This window comes from Herpailurus yagouaroundi, unplaced genomic scaffold (genome assembly GCF_014898765.1).
Source record: "Herpailurus yagouaroundi ecotype Mexico unplaced genomic scaffold, PumYag 29, whole genome shotgun sequence".
NCBI classification, from domain to species: Eukaryota; Metazoa; Chordata; class Mammalia; order Carnivora; family Felidae; genus Herpailurus; species Herpailurus yagouaroundi.
In genome coordinates, this window is record NW_024412377.1 from 88,253,684 (window position 1) to 88,272,521 (window position 18,838).

General features: G+C 40.7%; 1 long non-coding RNA gene across 1 annotated transcript; it reads right to left on the reverse strand.

Annotated features, from left to right (window-relative positions):
• Positions 1–1,801: 1,801 nt before the first annotated feature.
• On the reverse strand, positions 1,802–12,647 carry LOC121013438 (uncharacterized). Its single transcript, XR_005782709.1, has 3 exons — positions 10,548–12,647; positions 3,342–3,490; positions 1,802–2,185 (listed from the first exon to the last, which is right to left on the reverse strand). It is a non-coding gene; the product is annotated as an uncharacterized LOC121013438 (long non-coding RNA).
• Positions 12,648–18,838: the final 6,191 nt, after the last annotated feature.

The following is an 18,838-nucleotide window of genomic DNA, read 5'->3' on the forward strand; positions in this document are numbered from 1 at the left end:
CAAAGGCTCCTGAGATAGTCCAAGCTCTAGAGCTATTTAGACTCTCAACTTGTCTATCTTAAAACAGGCTTTTACACAAATGGGATCCTCATTCAATCTGAGGTGCAGCAGACAACAGAAGCTGAGGTCTTAGTGCTCTTTCATGCGTCTACAACCTCTGTTACGATCACATTCTTTTCCTCACAGACACATTTCCCAAGAAGTAAAAAAGGAACGTAGACACTGGCAATCCTCTGGACAGAGCTTCACTACATTATCATAGGAAGCTTCCTGCTATTGAATTAGCAACAGACAGCGTTTATCACTTACATTTTCATGTGTTTTAAAGTATTTTAAAAATATCTTGATGATATTTCCCCTCTTAACTAAAATTTCCTGGCTGACCCATCCATCAAATGAACTGTATCTTTGACTATTTGGTAACATTCTAAACCGAATGTGAAATGGCAGTTATTTTATGCACAAAGATGTTCAGAAAGGAGATCTGCTTCCGCTAACGATGCCACATTTCTGGAACAATTTTCCTCAAGTCAAACTGGCAAGAAGGACCCGAATTCCATTAGTTGAAAATTTTCACCCTTTTGAAATGATTTAAGGGCCTGTCCTTAGTAATTGTGATTAAAGATGAATGTTTTGAAACTCAGTCCCATTATCCAAGGTGTATCTACCAGAGTCCTGCTAGAATTTTGAATAGACGGCGGAACAGCATACACGACTTCCACATACCGAAATGCCAATATATGTATTCAGCTTTGTAAATACACCTTTAAAAATACCTCTCCATATTTAGCCACTCCTAAATATGTATTTACACACGTCTACACACTGTAAGTGTTTACCTGGGAGACAGGAAAGGTCTCTCTGGTAAATAATATGGGTTTTATAGCCTTTCATGAAGGAATTTTTTGTTTGCTATGTAAAAAAATCAGCTCCTCTCAGTTATAATTTAATAAAATTTTTCTTTCCCTGTAAATTTACTGCATAGCACTTTAAGTAAAGCACTGCAATGTTTAGAAGGAAAAAAAAGACAACACTGGTGTTATCTTTGAGTACAGAGTGGCTTTGATTCATTTTGCTAAAAACTATAGAGGGCAGAACGCATGGATAGGATTTCTGAAAACCAAACAAATAAAAATAGCCTGTCAGATATATCTTAGAGCTAAGGCTATCGAGTAATTACCTATTTTTTCAGGTTAAAAAGAAATTGGGGCTACTGTGTGGCTAAGTGTCCAACTTCAGTTCAAGTCATAGTTCACAGTTCTGAGTTCGAGCCCCATGTCAGGCACTTTTCTGACAGCTCAGAACCTAGAGATTGCTTCGGATCCTGTGTCTCCCTCTCTTTCTGCCCCTCCCACCCCCTCTCTCTCTCAAAAATAAATAAACATTTAAAAAATTGTGTAATTAAAAAAAAAAGAAATCAGAATCTCTAGGAAGATCCAAATGATTTAGATTACTTTGCTCTGAATTTTGTAGATCATTGACTTAATTTTATACTTTATATTACACAAGTGCACGTAGGTGAAGTGTTATAAACTGCTAAGCAAAACTGTGTTAAATTCAACATATGAACAAATTCTTATAGAAAATCAGCATAGCCCAGTACAGCAGTCCAAGGACAGGAAATATTCAGTGCATACTCCTGGCTTACAAATACATGGCCTTGAGCAATTGAGTTGATCTGACTTATGCTTTTGAATTTGTAAATTAGGTTGTGATCTACCTAGATCTAATGAATGATGAATGTGCACTCATATATTATGTACTGAATACTAAGAGAGTAAAATATCTTTTTTAAAAAAGACACATTTCCTTATCCTTTTTTTAATTGAAAGATACAATGTGAAATAGAACATGATGCTTGGAATTAAAGAGACGTCCTATGATTTGATAAGTCCTCACAATCTATTCACCATCCCCTTTCCCACCTTCACTCTCCCCTTAGAATCTCAAGGCTTGAAATCACCTAACCTTAAGCAAGTGGACCCTGACTTTCATGAGCCACTTTAGGGTCCAGGAAATGGACATGGTTTACTTTGGAGTTCTTTCAAGTTTTGGGGTAGGTACCTTCTGAAGGTACCACTATCCTACTCAGCTCACTTCCTTCTAGAAGATAAATGTGCAGGATTTCCAGCAGCTTGTCTCTGGAACCACTGAAGATTTTCCTGTCATCAGTGGGCTTAGAGACCTACAAGAGAAGAACAAAAAGAGAAAGGCCCCTTACATGGATTCTAAAGACACTTAATAAATTACAGCTTTACAGTTAAAGGACTCTTCTTCTCTTTCTTTGTTCTGTGTCTTTCAAGAATTTTCCCTTTCAGAAGCTTTCTGTGCATGGGTGCTTGTACACAGAATATATGAGTTAGATTTATGTTAAGGAGGTGGGAAATATGGGCACTTTTGGCAAGCCCAGATACAGAAACATTGCAGGGCTTTTTTCAGGATAAAAATATACCAATTTTTTAATGGGCCCAATTATTTCATCCCCACATAAAATGCCTCTTGAAGTTCGTCAGTGCAAAACAGGTGCTTGTATGCCTTCCTACCTCATCTCTAAACACAGCTTTGAAGAGATAAAGTTTATACACACACACACACACACACACACACACACACACACACACACACGGAGGTGTGAAAATGTTTACATCTCAAATTCAGATGTCTTAAAGGACTTTACTTTTAAGACTTTTTCTTCCATTTATTCTTAAATTGTTGAAAGATGCATGCTATTATATTATAAAAGATTGGGGCGCCTGGGTGGTGCAGTCGGTTAAGCGTCCGACTTCAGCCAGGTCACGATCTCGCGGTCCGCGAGTTCGAGCCCCGCATCGGGCTCTGGGCTGATGGCTCAGAGCCTGGAGCCTGTTTCCGATTCTGTGTCTCCCTCTCTCTCTGCCCCTCCCCCGTTCATGCTCTGTCTCTCTCTGTCCCAAAAATAAATAAACGTTTAAAAAAAATGTTTAAATAAAAATATGATTTGTTTTACCTTTCAATGTACCAGAAATTTAAATACAATGATATTCTTGATGAACATGAAACAGGGGGTTTTACAACTTAGGTCACTAATTCCAATCTGATCCACAGAGTACTGAATACCCTCCAGCTGTCTATTAGGAGTATCTAAACTCAATGCAACAAATAAATATCTGATTATATTTTCATACAAATTTTATACCTATTCTACTAATTGAAATGGAACATAATATACTATCCATGTATTCAATTTACCCTTTTGGAAATTATTCTGTCATCTTACATTTTCACAAAAGGAATAGAAAATTCATTGTGTGCCAATAATACCCATACATATGCTCCAAAAGATACAAAAAATATATTCCCACCTTCTGAGTATGAACCAGCAGGATAGAATTCTCTCAGCTTCATCCTAGATCCTCACATACCTATGGACATGGCAGGTTAGAAGTATGACTCCTATGTACAGCAAATCCATTCTGGCCATAATGAATTGTGTCCCAGGGTACTGCAAGAACTAACAGATGAACAAAATCACTGACCCTTCATTGGAATCAGAGTCTGTCTGAAGAAGCAGTGACTTCTGTCTCTTAATATCCCTTAGACATTTGAGAAAATACAGTTTCTAATCATTTGCTTCTGACAGGTCACTCCACACCTTATCCCCATTAAGACTCAAAGACAAGTTTAGAGCATCAGAGTATGTGACAAGTACCTACTATGCTAAAACCTGCCTCTCCATCTCCTTGCCTGTTTTGCTAGAAACAAATGTACTCTTTGACTCTCTTCCCTAAGGGTTCTTTCCTGTAGCTATGGCAAGATTTCAGGATTCTTGAGTTTGGAGGCAGACTGAGACCTTCATCTTTTGGGGTGAGGGGTTAATTTGAAGGAAGCTCAGCTAGAATTAAATCACAACACTTTGTGTGGTTTCCAAATGTGAAATTCCCTATGTGATGGTCCTATTCCAGTGTGCACTGGTTACTTCCATCCTGGACGCTTTGTGCTTAGATCTTAATGCTACCTTATAAGACTGCACAGCACTCAGGGAACAGAATACAGGGTCAAAAAAAATACAACCATATCCTACAGAGTGCAGTTGAAAGCATTGGGACTGAGCTCAGAAAAAAAATAGAGGGAATCTGGAATTCCCTTCAAATATCTTTAAGACTATTATGCCGAAAATGGATCAGGCTTCTTCTGTAGCTTATTCTGGCTGAATATAAAGAACTTCAATGCGTTGTGCTTTCCCAACAAAGAAGGAACTGACTGCCTCAAGAGAACTTAGACAGCGTCCAGCACAGGCAGCCTCTTGGGAGTTAGGCTGCATGATCTTTCAGCCTCTTCCCAATGCTGAAGTTAAATGAATCTACAAAACTAACCCAGTCGGGAGAGTTCCAAGAGAACTCACAGAGCAGTTTCAGGACACTGTCAGAGTCATTCCAACTAGGTATATCTTCATTTTGGACCTTTCAAAACCCAGGATTTCTTTCCAGGAGGCTGAATTCCCTTGCACTGAATGTGACTAAAAATAATATGGATTCTACCATCAGAGAACCCTGGTTTGGAGTCCTGGCTCTCCCATTCTAGCAGTTGCGTAAATCTAGTAGTTGTGTAAATCTAGTTGTGAGGACGTCAATGAACCCAAGAATCTCAGTCATCAAACTGAGGATTATTGTTCCCATCTCACAGGGTAGTTGTGAGCATATTAAATCATCTGTTGCAGGTGCATAAGTACACGGTGCATGGCCTAAAAAGCCCACTTCTAGACTTCATGATAGAGGAAGGTCATACTGCAGTAAGTTCTGAATGCAATGAGCTCAGGTGATGTGTGTCAGGCACCTTCTTCTGAAAAGGTTCCTTTTTCCATTAAGAATACATATATTGGGGCGCCTGGGTGGCGCAGTCAGTTAAGCGTCCGACTTCAGCCAGGTCACGATCTCATGGTCCGTGAGTTCGAGCCCCGCGTCAGGCTCTGGGCTGATGGCTCAGAGCCTGGAGCCTGTTTCCGATTCTGTGTCTCCCTCTCTCTCTGCCCCTCCCCCGTTCATGCTCTGTCTCTCTCTGTCCCCCAAAAATAAATAAACGTTAAAAAAAAAAAAAGAATACATATATTTATGTTAGTCTGGAAAGAAAAAAAGATCCTACTGTGGAAATTGTGCTCTAAACATATAAAATGTGATAAATGAAATAATCACAGTGATGAGCTTCAACAAAATTTACATGAGATGAATAATGCAAAGGCAGAGGAAATTATTCTCTACTAGCAGCAGAAATCCTCTACATAGCACCCTCTTAATTTTGAGGTTCTGGGGCGCCTGGGTGGCGCAGTCGGTTAAGCGTCCGACTTCAGCCAGGTCACGATCTCGCGGTCTGTGAGTTCGAGCCCCGCGTCGGGCTCTGGGCTGATGGCTCAGAGCCTGGAGCCTGTTTCCGATTCTGTGTCTCCCTCTCTCTCTGCCCCTCCCCCGTTCATGCTCTGTCTCTCTCTGTCCCCAAAAAAATAAACGTTGAAAAAAAAATTAAAAAAAAAAAATGTCGAGGTTCTTCTAGTAATGCAGTCTATCTGATTATCATTGCTCCCTTATCTTTTTAAAATCAAAGCACCTAAGGATGAAAGTATTGGTCACAAGGATGATGAGAACTGCCTTAGTTCCTTCCTGAAGAGATAGTTTTCACTCTCATCAGATGACTCTTCGATTCCCCAAATAAAAGTTGTAATTTTCAACCAGGGGGTGATTATTTTCATATATAAATAGTTAGTTTGATCCAATTAAACTTCTGAGTTTATTAACTAGTTAGTCTGTATTAGATAATCCGTAGCTATAATTATTATACACCATTATCTCTGTATTTAATCAACTTTCAGGTATTAAGCCTATACTTCACACGGCTACTCCTTTGAAAGTGGAATCAAAGATCTTTGATCTGGTCAGTCTTTACAACATGCATGGTGTAATTTTTTTTTTAAATTTTTTAAAACATTTATTCATTTTTGAGAGAAAGAGACAGCGTGTGAGTGGGGAGGGGTAGAGAAAGAGAGAGAGAGAGAGGGAGACACAGGATCTGAAGCAGGCTCCAGACTCTGAGCTGCCAGCACAGAGCCCGACGCCGGGCTCGAACTCACCGACCATGAGATCATGACCTGAGCTGAAGTCAGATGCTTAACCAACTGAGCCACCCAGGAGCCCCACATGGTGTATTTTTGACGTGAATCTATACTTTTACCATCCCCTGAAGGACACTAATAGCTGCTTCTGGGTTCTTTTCAGTTCAAATAGGAACTTACATACAATTTACACTGAATTAGTAGTGTTGGTTATAGTTCTTGCTAAAAAGATTCTGTGTGCCCAGGAAGGGACAATGAGATTGGATGGAAACATTTACTCCTAACTTAGATGGGTAACTTTACATACACAGCTAAGTTAGGCAACCTTTTCGATGGCTGAATTCCCTCAGGCAGTCTGGTCACAATACATGACTTCCCGCGGCATCCAAAGATGCCTGACTTTCAACTTGGGAGAGGATGGCAGTAGGGAGCTCATGTTCCAGGAACACAATTCTCTAGCCCCAGTACAAATGCTCCTGTTCACCGGAGAGGATGCAAAATATCTGAAAGCCAAGGCTCCGGGACAGTCCTGGCTTCCTGCCCTACTTTCATGTGGCAGTAATTTCCCTACACAAGAGGCAGAGGGCCTGTCCTTGACACAGTGTCTGCCTTGCCTCCCACACACAAACCCGCAAGAAAGTCTGACCCAGCAAGTATTAAGAGAAAAGCCCTGACCTGACCACACAGCAATTCTGGGACATAAGCAGTAGCCACTGCCATGCCCCTGGCAAGGGTTTCACTGCATCCAACTGAAAGTGGGCATAATAAAATTCCTTTGTCAGGAGTCCCAAAGGAGTGCTGGCAATTGCCTGTATATTGTCCCCTTGGTAGGAAAGACTACGAACAGCATGAAATCTATGCTTTGGCAGCAAGAGAACTTGGTGCTAGCATTTTTCTAAACTGAAACAAGACGAATGAGTTGGCCTGACACTTCCAAGTTATCTGATATGTTAAAATCACCTCTAAAAATAAAAACAGGGGCGCCTGGGTGGCGCAGTCGGTTGAGCGTCCGACTTCAGCCAGGTCACGATCTCGCGGTCCGCGTGTTCGAGCCCCGCGTCGGGCTCTGGCCTGATGGCTCAGAGCCTGGAGCCTGTTTCCCGATTCTGTGTCTCCCTCTCTCTCTGCCCCTCCCCCGTTCATGCTCTGTCTCTCTCTGTCCCAAAAATAAATAAACGTTGAAAAAAAATTTTTTTAAATAAAAACAAAAGACTTGAAGAAAATTACAAATCTTACGAAAGGAAAAAGATGGTTAGAAAAACTTTACATTTGTAAAGGATGGTGTTAAAGCATATTGGGAAGGTTTGAACAGAGGAAACAAAGAATTGTGGACACCTAAGTTGTCTTAGTCTGTTCAGAATTCAAGAACTGAGGGGATGGGAGGAACAAACTCCCATGATAATTCAGAGAGTACTTACTTGCAATTGGTCAAAAGTCTCTTATTCAGTAAGTTATTGCAAAGTTCAGTAAATACCAGGCACTGAACTTAGGCACTAAACAAACACAAATATAAACAGATGCTGCCCTCACAAAAATCTATTCACAGAAACAAGGCATATGCCCTCTGGATAGCAAAGGATACATGGCAAAAACTAGAGAAATTTGACTGAAAATATTTAAAATGATACATATTCTAGGGAAACATTCATTTATCTTTTAAAAAAAACTTTTTTAATGTTTTATTTTTGAGAGAGAGACAGAATGAGAGCAGGGGAGAGCAGAGAGAGAGGGAGACACAGACTCTGAAGCAAGCTCCAGGCTCCAAGCTGTCAGCACAGAGCCTGATGCGAGGCTTGAACCCACAAACTGTGAGATCACGACCTATGCCGAAGTCAGACGCGCAACTGACTGAGCCACCCAGATTCCCCTATCTTTTTTTTTTTTAATGTTTCTTTATTTTTGAGAGAAAGAGACAAAGCGTGAGCAGGGCAGGGGAAGACAGAGAGGGAGACACAGAATCTGAAGCAGGCTCCAGGCTCCAAGCTGTCAGCACAGAGCCCGACACAAGGCTCAAACCCACCAACCAGGAGGTCCTGACCTAAGCCGAAGTTGGATGCTTAACTGAGGGCACCCAAGTGCCTTCATTTATCTTTTTTTTTTTCCCCAGAAAATGTCTCCGTGTGATACCAGGCCTTCATTTTTTTTTCCCCCTCTCCACCTTGGTAGATTGCATTATTGATCAGAGACACTGTTTCAGTTTCCTACAAGGTCTCGATCATTGTTACCTCTCTTTTTTCCTAACTGGCTTCTGACTTATGACCCAAAGAAAACAGGCATAGCCCTAGAAGAGGTTCAAGTTCTAAGCAACACAAACACAATACTTCTTCCCAAAGGAATGTTTTGGGATTTCTTTCATGGAAATATTGTGTTTCCCAAAGAACCCAAATGAGTATAGAGGATGGTTTTGCTCATGGTCACCACTAATCTCAGGGAGCACAGATCTTGGGAATACAAAGACGAATACAGGCAAAGCTTCCAATCTCTAAGTTCCTGGTACCATGTGATAAAGCCACTTCATTATTTGCCATCTAATTCAATCTCAAACTGAATTTGATTTGAAAAACACAATGTTTATTAGATCAAAAACCTGGAGATGCTTTACAAAATACAAGACAAGGATATATGAAGTATGTATTAGCCAGGCATAGTGACACTTTAAAAGAGAGTACAAAAATGTGTAAAGCTTTTCCCTAATATGCCCAAGATTTTAAAAGTAAAATGAAGAACCTGTCAATGAGTCTGAAACTGAACCACTCAAACCAGGCTCAATGTTTATAGATGATGAAGAGCCAAACCAATAATAATATTGTGGCATTGATTCTTTATGGTCTCAGTCACACCCACCTCATCACTTAATATATTTTTTCTCCTAACATGTGTTCAATCCTGTTTGACGGCTTGGCTCACAGCTTAGATAATGAAGCCAAACCATATCCCTTTGGTTGGTCTCAAGCTTGGCTGGACTTTCAATGACTTCCACATATTAAGAGCCAATCTTACAAAAAGCTTAATATAATCATAAAGCCACCTACCTAACAAGTAATAATCAGCATTTCTTGATTAGTTGTATAACCTAGTCACCACGTTTAGGGCTTTACACACAATGTGTCCTGTAATCCTCACAAGAACCTGCTGAAGTAGGTAGCATTTGCTCCATGCTAAAGATAAAGGATTTGAGGCAGGGAGGTTAGGACTCTTCCAAAGTTACATAGTTAGCAAATGGTGGAAACTTGACTCTGTCAGTTCCATCAAAACTGCTACAGATCCACAGGGTGTTGTTGTTTAGCTATACTTTGAGGCAGATTTCATGACTCACTTTTGGAAACGTGGAAAGCTTCACATCGCTGCATCATATGAAGACTGGCCAGCATTTCTGAGACATCTGACTATGAAATAATTCACTCACCTTCAGATGGTACAGAGGTCTCATGTTCACAAACATGCAGTCAACGACGAACTCCCCACCCTCTGCCACCACCTGCCACCACCAACAGCAAAATTGCTGCACACCCACACTATTGATTATTTCTTCTGACTTGCAGGTTTTTGGTTTTTTGTTTGTTTGTTTATTTATTTTTGAGACAGAGACAGAGCATGAACGGGGGAGGGGCAGAGAGAGAGGGAGACATAGAATCGGAAGCAGGCTCCAGGCTCTGAGCCATCAGCCCAGAGCCCGACGCGGGGCTCGAACTCACGGACCGCAAGATCGTGACCTGAGCTGAAGTTGGACGCTTAACCGACTGAGCCACCCAGGCGCCCCTTGTTTCTTTTTTAATGTAGTCGACGTAGTACGGTGTCCCTTCTTGGCAGATATTGGGGGCAGGGTTACACAAATTGTGAGTTACCTCATGCCAAACCAGAAATAGCCCTGGTCCTCCTATCCCTGAACTTCAAAGCCAGCTCATTCTCTGCTGCCGTGGTGACTCTGCAGCGGTCACGGGCATGTAGCCTGGGTGGTCCCCCATATGCAAGCATTCCTTGAGCCAGGGAGCAACCACATCCCTGGTTCTGGGGAGAGGAAGGCAAGTGAGGAAAAGATAGAGCTGATAAATATACCCTGGCTTCCCCAAACTCTCCCTTGGAGAAAGTCAACTATATATGAGCCCAATGTGCTTGCACAAGGCAAAGTGTTTCAACAGTACACCACCGTCTCACACTGCCTAGTCCTTCGTGACTACAAGTTCTAATTCTAGCTCTGTCACTTACAAGCCCCAATTCTCAGCTCTTTCCGCCCATCAGTATTTTTCATTCTTTGTTTCTCTGGGTGTTGTACACTGGGCTTATTTGTTTGTTCATTTCCTGAATATACGAAAAATATAAAGTACTTCTTCCACATTTCTTCAGCATCTGACTGTTAGACAAAAGTACTAATTGATAGTAAGCAAGTACTCAAGAGTATTCAATTGGAAATCAGCTTTTGCATCTTGGAGACAGCAGACAAGAGGTTCCATGGAGGGACTAGACTCACCTCAGGCATATCTCTTCTCAGGAGAGAGAACAGAAAGTTGTTACACTCAGGATAACACTTCAGGAGAAGCAGGAACTTAGCAGCAACACTATCCCAGCCAAGCATTTGGAGAATCCTCTTTCTCCAGTCTGCTGCGGGGTTTTAACATGAGGGAAATTATCCAGAAAGGCCTGGTTGAGACAGAGAATCACCAGCCTAAGCAGCTCTGGTGGGGCAGGTTTCTTTTCTTTAGGAAACTCATAAAGGAACCAACCAGTCCTGGTGTTGAAAAGAATACCAAGGTTCCCTGAACTTAAAAAAAAAAAAAAAAAAAATGGTGTCTGGATGTTCTACAATCATGGGCTGCAGGGTTGGGAGGAAGAATTGGCTTTCCTTTGAAATGAGAAAATCCATTTAGCACCTTTGTTCGACAGGCACAAGGAGCAGATCCCATGGTCACAGTTGTTTTATCTAATTTTTTTCGTCCCGGTTTCCTTTGTTGTGAGTTCCAAGCTGCTTTGCACTCTTCCATCCTTTACAACTATTGAGTCTCTTCTACAGATCTGTAAAAATAAACAGGCCATTTCCAGATTACCAGCCAGCGACACCACATCCTGTGTGAGAGCTGATGATAAATAAGAGTGAGGCAGGTAGTCCCCCAGACACATCTGGGAAGCATCCTCTTCTCTGAACAGAAGCACACAGCATTCAATTCTAGCCAAAGCTTGTTTGGCCTTGTGGTCTGCTGAGTTGAAATGGTTATGCCATTTTTTTTTCCTGAATCTAAAGATGATGTTTTCATCTGACATTTTTCCTTTTTTTAAATTTTGGTATATAAAAAGTAACTCCCCCAGGGGAAACTCTATTGGCTTTAGCCATGAGTCCCAGGTGTATCCTAATTAGCTCTAAAACTTATTAAAAAAAAAAACCTTCAAGTTGAAGACAGCTAAAGAACTAGCAGCCACAGTTTGGGCTAATTAACTCTTCTGGTAACATCTACTGACTGGAAACTGTGGTCTCAAAGATTCTGTGATGCAGTAGCTACCCAGGATCTTATCTGCACTTTTAACTTCTTTTAAATTAATCAGCTTTATAATGATTAGCAACCTGAAATTATTTTTAGCTCTAGTTCTTATTTATTCTTTTCCCCTATTCCATTGATGTATTCTTTGCTTTCTCCTAGCTAAACCCTCCAATCTCTACTAATATGTAGGAATTTCATGAACCTAGCATCGCTCTCTCTTCTCCCAAACAGGCACAAACATACACTGAGGGGTAAGTGTAAGGAATAGTCTTTCTTTTGCATCCTTCACTTAGCATTTTCAGAATCGAGAGCAGACTAAGGATGGGCAAAGACAGAAGTATTGCCAGACTCCACTGTTGCAGAGAATTCTCATATTACTCCATGGAATCTTAAGCTGCCCTCCCCATCTTCCCTAACTCCTCAAGGGAATGTTGTTTCCACTCAGAGCAGTCTCTTGGTAGCTGATCTACAGTAAAAGAAAAACCACACCTGTGGTTATATGATGGCCCGGGAGGGACTAGCTATAGATCCTTTAATCCTGCCCATCCTTCTGGGCTAGCCTGTGACAGTCAGCAACTGGGCATGGAAAGACTGCAATAAAAACACACTCAATCCCACTGACCTGTCTCCCACCACCTTGTAAGGAAAGGTGTCCTTTCAAGTCAGCCTATGTTTTATCCAGCATATAATTTACATGGCCTCAGCAGGCTATTCAGAAGACTTAGACAAAAAATAAGAGGTTTCTAATCTTCTACTGAGGAAAAGGAATATTGGCCCAGAAATCAAAAGAGCTGGCCTCTAATCCCTTCTCTGTCATTAACTAGTTTTGTGACTCTGGAGAAAACAGTTTCTTCACGTGAACAGTAAGCCTCATTTACATTCAGAGGATTCTGAAGGCCCCTTCCACCTATAAAGCTTCTGTGAAAGAATGTACTCTTCCATTTGCTCCTTTGAAAACCACCTGCTATAACTGCTAACTTCTTTCCACATATAACATGGAGAAATCAGGCTCAAGGAAATCCAGAATTACATTTCATACAGAACCTTAAGGGAATTTTATTTTCTTTTTTAATGTTTATTGATTTATTTTGAGAGACAGAGAGAGAGAGAGCATGTGAGTGTCATCAGGGGAGAGGCAGAGAGAGAGAGAGGGAGAGAGAGAATCCCAAGCTAAGAATCTCTTCACTGAAAGCACAGAGCCCGATGTGGTGCTCGAACCCATGAACTGTGAGATCATGACCAGAGCTGAAGTCAAGAGTCAGATGCTTAACAGGCTGAGCCACCCAGGTGCCCCTGGAATTTTCAAAGACCAATGTTCACCACTGTTTTCTGAAATCAGAGAACTCTTACAGGCCAATGCTGGTTATAAGACCTACATGAAGTAAAATATCATTTTTCTGATATACTGATCACTAGTCAGAAGGTTAAATTCAGATTTCCCAAAGAAGCAATAAAGCAACTCTAAACGTAAACGTTGAACTAAAATAAATAAATGTGACTATAAAAATAGAAATACCAAATGACCATTCTACTCCTTATTTTGTGCCAGACATTGTGCTAGAAACTTCTGCCTGTGTTACCTCAGCTTAGCGTTATACACACACTCAGTTCTATCATCCTTTTCTGCAATTATCCCCCTAGGCCAGCCTGCCATATGTCCACCTTATGCCCACAGATATTGTATAAGGCAAAACCTTTACACACAACCAGTTCAAACCCATCCTAGGATTTCCATAGCTTTCATCTCAACACAGTACTTCCTGGAAGGAGGAAAAGAGTTCCATGTTTGTCAAAAAGGAAGAAGTCTCAGTGTTTGCCTTTTCCTGGTACACTTCCTTCAAGTCTCTGGGAGTGTTTTATCTACACAAGGAGGGTCACTCTAATGTCTGGATCAATATCTGTAAAAGCTTTTAAGCTGTAATAACGATGATCTTCAGCACTCAACATATCCTGACAAGACCCTCTCCATGTCAAGTGAAGTGGGTAAATTCTTAGCTAGGGATTTTTAGACCCACTCCTTGGCTACCAGTACTTTTAGTAGAAAAGTCCATAATCATTAAGCCAAAATGTTAAGGGGACAGGCATTCCCAATGATAGTTTTAATTTCCTTTAAATCCAACCAGCACAAACTTCATCACTACATAGTTGCTAACTAATGAGTTGAATTTTGGCAGCCCATTAATCTTAATTTTGTAAACATTGATTTTTTCCCCCTAGGTTTTGAATGGAGCTAAAATTAGCATGAGTTTTTGTTTTGTTTTGTTTGGGGGGTCTTTTTTTAGTATAACCTCCATTTCAACTTCCTGCTACTGGATATTTTATTACAACAAACAGCTCTATCCTTGACCAGGGTCTAAAAAGAAGTCAGAAGAGTTCTGGGAATAATGGTCCCACCTCTCATCTTGTTTCACACACTTCCCCTGTCCCTTCTGGGACATGGAGCCACCATTGACTTCTAAGGAAATTCACTTGAGGCTCAATTAAAACTATGGGGCACAGAGAAAAAGCAGCATGTCCTCACCTTTTCCTCTCCAGTAAGATCTGTTTCCAGGACCAATCCTATATAGGAGGACTTTTGAGGGCTTTGTGGTATAAGACAAAACTGGGAAGTTCATGCCAGCACTCGTTCATTTGACAACTGCTGGTTCAACTCAAGTTTCTCTCATAAATGTAAATGCCTAAAGATTCAAACTGGAAGGATCTCTCCCACCAAAGGGAGTGTTCATGGATACCAATCTTTCCCCAGTTCTCTCTGGCTTCTTAGCCATTGCCATTTAGCAAACAGTTTAGGGAACAGCAGTTTTATTAGTGTTGGAGACATGCGGTATGAACTACATTCTTTTCAGTTAAGCTATCTGAAAGAAGGTTATTTCACATCACCCATTTTCTCATTATGCTCTCTCTTCAGCGTGTTCTCAACTACAACAGGCTATCCATCTTTCCTTCTTCCTTTTTCCCCTTTGATAGCCTATTCTAGAAGGCTTTGAGTCCTTTCTCCTTATTTTCCTCAGAACTACCATAATGCAGCCTCCAAGACCCTCTCTTCCTTCCTCTATTATATGCCATCAGTCAGTTGCCATTACTTCATATTTCTACTGATAAAATACCAATCCAATCTCTGATAATTATCTGATAACTTATGACAAACCAAACAATCACATTTCTTCCTTTGAAGCATCCTGACATTTATCACTTGCCTTCAAGATTTCATGTTACTCACTGAAATTCTAAAAGCCGTCACCAAATCAGTCTTGGGGAAGGGGAGAGCCTCTCCAGGCAGAAGGCTCTATTTGTGGCAATGAAGAATGAAGTCCCCATGCTCAGACAGCAGACAGCCATGTATAAATCTTAATTCTGCTACATATAAGCCATGTGTCCTCGGTCATGGTACATAAGCCCAGAAACAGTGGCCCAGATGGGGCGCCTGGCTGGCTAGTCAGTTAAGCATCTGACTTCGGCTCAGGTCATGATCTCAAGACTCATGGGTTTGAGCCCTGCATCAGGCTCTGTGATGACGGCTCACAGCCTGGAACCTGTTTTGGATTCTGTGTCTCCCACTGTCTCTGCCCCTCCCTGACTCACACTCTTTCTCTCTCTCCTTCAAAAATAAATAAATATTTTTTAAAAATTAAAAAAAAAAAAAAACAAAAAACAGTGGCCCAGAGTCTGAACAGAATAGAGCACATTTAACAGTCAGGTTCTGAATTTTGCTGAAGCAGAGTAGAAATATTTCAAATCTACATCCACTGGAAGACAGAGTGGGATCAGCTTATATTAACTTCACTGGGTATGGGCTTTCACTCTGGATTTCTTGTTGTAGTCCAAGTGTGACAAAGAAGTTTCGTCAAAATCATCTCCTAGCAATTGACAGTGGTTCATTAGAACTCTGTGTTGAGGATTCTGAGGCCACTGGCTCTTAGGGAAACAAAGCATGATTGATTATTAATGTCTGACATGAGGAAGGAGAAAAAAGGTGACTTATGTGTTTACGTCTGCCATCCAGGCAATGTAAACAATGGAGGTCAAGGAGGGCAATTTCAGCCAAAGAGTGACATGATAAAAGAGATGTTTTAGAAGATCAACTTGGCAACAGATCATAGGATGGGCTGCCGAGAGGGAGGTCAGGAAAACCAATTTGGAGGATTTTGCCAAACCCCAGACAGCAAGCACTGCAAACAGAAAAGAAAGGAATACATTTAAGAGAATGTAGGAACAAATCAATATACTTAGCATGACTTCTAAAGAGCCTTTAAGCTGACGGTATTTTTTCATAGATTTTATTTTTTTTAGAGCAGTTTTGGGTTTACAGCAATATGCAACAAAGGGTACTGAGGTTTCCTATGTAATCCCTGCCTCCCCCATTATCAATATCCTCCACCAGTGTGGCACATTTGATACAACTGATGAACCCACACTGCCACATCATAATCACCCAAAGTCCATAGCTTACGTTAGGATTCACTCTTGAAGCTCTACATTCTATGGGTTTGGACAAACGTATAATGACATGTATCCACCATGATAGTCACATACAAGGTAGTTTCAATGCCCTAAAATTCTTCTGTGCTCTCCCTATTGCCTCCCCACTAGCCCCTGACAACCACTGATCTTTTTACTGTCTCAACAGTTATACTTTTTTCCAGAATGTCACAGAGTTTGAGTCATATAGTATATAGCTTCTTCAGAATGTCTTCTTTCACTTAGTAATATGCATTTAATGTCCCTCCATTGGAATAAGCTTGGTAGCTCATTTCTTTTCAGGCTAAATAATATCCCATTGTCTGGATGTACCACAGTTTATTTACCTACTCAAGAACACTTCAGTTGTTTCCAGGTTTTGGCGATTATGAATAAAGCTGCTATTATCATTAATGTGCAGTTTTTGTTTCTTTTGAGTGAGAGAGAGCGTAAGAGGTAGGGGGAGAGTGAGAGGGAGAGACAGAATCTTAAGCAAGTTCCATGCTCAGCACAGAGCCCAATGCAGGGCTTGATCCCACAACCCTGAGATCATGACTTGAACTGAAATGAAGAGTCAGATGCTTAACCAATTGAGCCACACAGGCACCCCAATGTGCAGGGTTTTGTATCAATGCAAGTATTTAGCTCTTTGGGGTACATCACCAAGCAGCACAATTGCTAGATCACATAGTAAGAGTATGTTTAGTTTTGTAAGAAAGTGGGAACTTGTCTTCCAAAGTGACTATACCAACTTGCTTTCCCACCAACAACAAATGAGAGTTCCTACTTCTCCACATCCTCACCAGCATTTGGTGTTGTCAGTGTTCTGGATTTTGACCGTTCTAGTATGTTATCGCATTCTTGTTTTCATTTGCATTTCCTTTTGGCATATGATGTGAAGTAGTTAAGGCATTTTGATTCTTGTGAAGGGTACCACATTGGCTATTTCTTACATTAGCAAAGATTCATTTATTTCATTCATCCATTGCCCAGCACTGTAACCTAGCAGATAGCAAGATAAGATGGCATTTGAAATACAATACAGGTAAGTTTTGACAAATGACAGATAAGTAAAAACTTGGATGAGGTACATTCCTAACATTGGTAAGTATTTTGGTAAACACAGTAAAGCTTTACCCTGGTAAAGCAGAGACCCTCAGAGACCCCCCAATGACCTTGGGCAGAGGTGTGAGAAGACACTGAAAATGAATCTTGCCTTCTTCATAATTTTGACCAGCAGCTCTGGCCCTTTCTTAGTTCACTCACTTTTGTCTCTCCTTCTTGTGATAGGTGACCATGTGTATAAGGTACATCATGGCAGTTATACCAGATGTAAAGACACAAGGCTGGTGCCAGGTCTTATTTTAAGGACAAGTTTTTTAAAAGGCCCCCTGGAGGATAGGGCTGAGGAAAAAGGAAGACACTAACTATAATCACTCACACTGCAAATGTATTTGTTAATTTATTGAGGGTCCACTATATATGAAACTCTGAACTAAAAACCATTTCAGACAAGATTGGGCACATTCAGGGTGCTATGGCCATAGAGACATTTTTTATTTGCCATTTGATTTCAAATTTGGCCCGTTGCTTGTGCAGTAGTGTGTTGTTTAATATTTACTTTAAATATTTAATATTTACATCGCAGATTTTCCAAATTTGTTTTATTGTCGACCTTTAGCTTTATACCATTGTGGTTGGAAAATATACTTGGCATGATATTAGTGTTCTTAAATTTGTAGTATTTGTTCTGTGTCCTTTTATGTTATCTAACCAGGGGATTCTTCTGTGTGTACTTAAAGAAAAGTATATTCTATTTTTCTTGGATGGAATGCTTTATATATATCTTTTAGAACCAGGTATTTTGAAGTATGCTTCAAGTAAAAAATGTTCTGTTGAAAAACAAAATAACTTTAACTGAGGGCATTGTTTAAAATAAAGCATCAGAGGGGAGGTGGGTGGAGGAATGGGTGAAATAAGTGAGGGTATTAAAATGAGCACACTTATGATCAGTACTGAGTAATGATGTATAGAATTGTTGGATAACTATATTATACACATTAAACTAATATAACACTGTATGTTGACTATACTGGAATTAAAATTAAAAACTGAATAAAAATGAAATTAAAAAATAAAAATAAAAACTATTTCAGGGTGCCTGTGTGGCTCAGTCAGTTGAATGCTCGACTCTTGATTTCAGCTCGGGTCATAATGCCAGGGTCATGGGATTGAGGCCTGCATTAGGCTCTGTGCTGAGTGTGGAGTCTGTTTAAGATTCCCTCTCCCTCCCTCTGCCCCTCTCCTCCGTTCACTCACACTCTCTCTGTCCAAAAACAAATTTAAAAAATAAAATAAAGTAAAAACCATTTTAAACTTGTAAGAATGATGTATATCCTCCAAAAACATAACTGTACCTAGAAGAAAAAAACATGTGTTTATTAAAATTGAGGAATACAGGAAGAGATGGCACAGGCCGTAGATGGCAAATGTCCCCACCTTGCAGGTATGCTACAAATTTGGTGACTGATTTGGGGAACAGGAATAACCATTCATGTAAGTGCTGAATCACAGAGATTTCTCCAAGTTAGACAAATGCTCGGCAAATGGGAATAACCAATGAGGATGGGCTATTTGGAGACTGGCCCTGACTGGGGCTCCCTCCTTCCTGCACAAATGTGTTGATTATGTGAATCCAACTAGGCTTAGGGAAAGATGATTGGAACATTTCCTTAGACAATGGCCCATTTGAAAGGTCACTTCCTGCCACTTTCCATATCCCTGAGGGGGAATCCCATACTGGCTCCCAGTAAACAGAGATGTCTATGTT